The 3,439-nt window shown below is 47.1% G+C and overlaps 1 non-coding gene across 1 annotated transcript; it reads right to left on the minus strand.

The window, feature by feature from the left end:
• Positions 1-1,511: 1,511 nt before the first annotated feature.
• trnae-uuc (transfer RNA glutamic acid (anticodon UUC)) lies at positions 1,512-1,583 on the minus strand. The gene has a single exon. It is a non-coding gene; the product is annotated as a tRNA-Glu (tRNA).
• Between the last annotated feature and the right edge of the window lie 1,856 nt (positions 1,584-3,439).

The raw sequence follows: 3,439 nt of genomic DNA on the forward strand, positions 1-3,439 counted from the left end.
TGCTGAAAGCCATCTCGCACTCAGGGCAGGAGAACAGCCGTTCCAGGTGTGGACCAACTGGTCCGTCAGCAGGGCAGAGGAATCACTGAAGGCCTTCCCGCACTCAGGTCAGCAGAAGGGCCTCTATCTTCTGTGGATCCATTGGTGCTTCAGAACCCTTTCAAATTTCACAATATCCTTCAGATAGGAGGGAGACCAGAATTGCACACAATATTCCAAAAGTATTCCACAATATTCCAATGTCCTGTACAGCCACAACATAACTTCCCAACTACAACACTCAGTCAGAGGATTGGGAAAGTTTTCAAAACCCACAAAATAACATCGGAAAGAATGGAGGGACAAACCGAATTTTTGAGAGTCAGCTTGGAAGCATCACTGAGAAATCGGCGGCTGGGTTTATTGGGTACCCGTTCTCCTTAAATACATTATATACGTATTCCTCTTGTGCTCTTCGTAGTTTCTCTGTGCTGCAGTGTGTAGTGGCTCGTTGAAATAATGTCCTGATGCAGCTTCGTTTGTGGGTGTTGGGATGATTGCTTCTGCGGTTAAGTACTTGGATGTGTGTGTTGTTTTTCTGTAGACGCCAGTTTGAAGTTCCCAATTGACTGTTCGCTCTACTGTGACATCTAGGAATAGCACTTTGTTGTTGTTCTCCTCCTCTTCAAACCAGGAGCCCCCCTCAGGCCATCGTCTCACTACTTGGAACACCAATATACATTCTAGTCAAAGGCTTCCATTGAAGACTAAAACACCAAGTCGAAGATTCACGCCACTCCAGTTACTCCATCCAAGAATTCTTGAGTACCAAAGACACCAAGGTAGAAGAGGATAGAATAATATTGTCCTTTGACATACAGCCCTGTTCACATCCATTAACATCACCGTCGCCAAAGAAAACTGAAGACACTACTGGAAGAACCAAAGACACAAACACCAAACAACACCAACTTCATCAGCAAAGATAACACTGGAGCTGCGGAGCTGTGCCTTACCACCCACTTCATATTCAGTAACAAGACTAACAAACAGATCAACGGAACATCCATGAAACCACCAGTATCAGGATTCCTCGCAGAAGCAATAATGCAGAGACTCGAACAAACAGCCCTTCCAACGATCCAACCCAAACTTTGGGTCCGCTACAGTGATGACACTTTTGTCAGCACAAAATGAAACAAATTAGAGGAAACCGACAACACCATCAACAGTATCCTTACTGGCATAAAATTCACAAAAGAGGAGAACAACAACAAAGTGCCATTTCTAGATGTCACAGTAGAGCGAACAGTCAATGGTAAATTCAAAACAGCCTCTACAGGAAAACAACGCACGCGAACCAAGAACTTAACTGCAGAAGCAATCATCCATACACATACATCAAATCTGCATCAGGACACTATTCCAGTGAGCCACGACACACTGCAGCACCCAGGAACTATGAAGATTAATAAACAACTGTACAGCGCATTTCGGAAGAATGGTTAGCCAATAGTCACGCTGAAAATGGCTTCCCTGGCCGGGAAATGAACCCGGGCCGCAGCGGTGAAAGCGCTGAATCCTAACCACTGGACCACCAGGGAGACACGGAGGCACCGTCGTATGCTCTACTGAAAATTGCTTCGCTGCCCGGGAATCGAACACGGGCCGTGGTGGTAAGAAGATTTCCACCTGTACATCCACCAATGCCATTTTTTGTATCCATGACTACCGATGCGATCTCTACAACATTAGGGAGACTGGAGGGTCAAGTCACATCTCCGGGACACCCGCACCAATCAACCCCAAAGCCCCGTGGTTCAACATTTCAACCCCCCTCCCACTCTCCCGAGGACATGTAGGTCCTGGGCCTCCTTCACCGCCGCTCCCTCCCTACCCGACGCCTGGAGGAAGAACGCCTCATCTTCCGCCTCGGAGCACTTCAATCCCAGGACATCAATGTGGACTTCACCAGTTTCCTCATTTCCCCTCCCCCCATCTTACCACAGTTCCAACCTTCCAGCTCAGCATTGACCTCATGACCTGTCCTACCTGTCAATCTCCCTTCTCACCTATCCGCTAAACCCTCCTCTCTGACCTGTCACCTCCACCCCCACCACCACTCACCTATTTTACTCTTTGCTACCTTCGCCTCAGCACACCACCCACCCCAATTTATCTCTCCACCCTGGAGGCGTCCTGCCTCTATTCCTGATGAAGGGCTTTTGTCCAAAACGTCGATTTTCCTGCTGTCTATCCTGCTGTGCTTTTCCAGCACCATTCTGATCTAAACGCTGGCTTCCAGCATCTCCAGTCCTCACTTTTACCGACCCAATAAACCCAGTCTGCCGATTTCTCATCATCAAATTGACACAAGCTGAAGCAAGTTGTGCAGAAACCCAAGCTACATTACCTTACATTAAATACATCTGTTAAATGATGTCCAGACAACTCAACTCTCTCACCATCATGGTAGCCTACAAACCTACCAACACACTTGAACAGCGGCTAATGAACCTGAAATATCCGATACAAACAAGCAGCAAACGAATGTCATTTACAAAATACCATTCAAGTAAATAAAAACATGAACTCTGCCGTACATTTCTCTGTGGCAAGAAATGCTGGGATGAGATAAGGAAGATATTTTCAGCCAAAACGAATCGACACTGACTGGACAGCAATTTACAATCACCCCTGTCATCCCAGGATGGAAGATACGAAGGGATGAACAGTTTTCTTATTTTCGGAAGATTCACAAATATGAGACTGGGTTTTGGTGTTTGTTTCCTTTCCACTCCCAGGAGCATTGGTTGGGGCGGTGAGTTGGGGAAAGTGAAATGTGCCCGTGAGCAGCGTGTGGGGCTCTTTCAGCTTCCCTCCACTGACAGCGCTGTGACTTGTCGCTGATGTTCTCAGGGACACTTACTGACGCGAGACAGTGAAAGGAGTCTCGTTCCTGCAGATCAGGAATTCAAACCTTATGCCGGCTTCAGGACAATGAGAAAGATTAATTGGGATGTGTGAAGAAGCTGTGAGCTGCATTGCAAACAGGTAGCTGGAGTCAGATGCGTCATCCATTGCGCCCCCAGCCTTGTGCGGACCTGACACAGCCATGCTGCAGAATTCTGACCTTAACACGGACATGCGCAGCAATGGGAACATTCACAAGGTGAACAGCCAAAGATAATCACCGTCACTGCTTCCCTTCCATTGTCCCAAATTTGTGAAGCAGTATCTTTCACTACTTCACGCCCCTCACTGTTCTACTCTCATTTCCAAATACTTGACTCATTGCCTCAAAAGCAGCTCTGTGCTTGTACCACCCTGACAGGCAGTGTGTTGCAGATTCCCGACCAGTCCCAATGTGAGTGAAATATCTTTCACCCTCCACTGATTTGAATCTTAAAGAAGAAACTGGGGAACAGTCTCCCTTCCATTTTGACGACATTTCTCTTTT

This window comes from Chiloscyllium plagiosum, unplaced genomic scaffold, assembly GCF_037043375.1.
Source record: "Chiloscyllium plagiosum isolate Xiang-an unplaced genomic scaffold, Cpla_swu_hap1 HiC_scaffold_27, whole genome shotgun sequence".
NCBI classification, from domain to species: Eukaryota; Metazoa; Chordata; class Chondrichthyes; order Orectolobiformes; family Hemiscylliidae; genus Chiloscyllium; species Chiloscyllium plagiosum.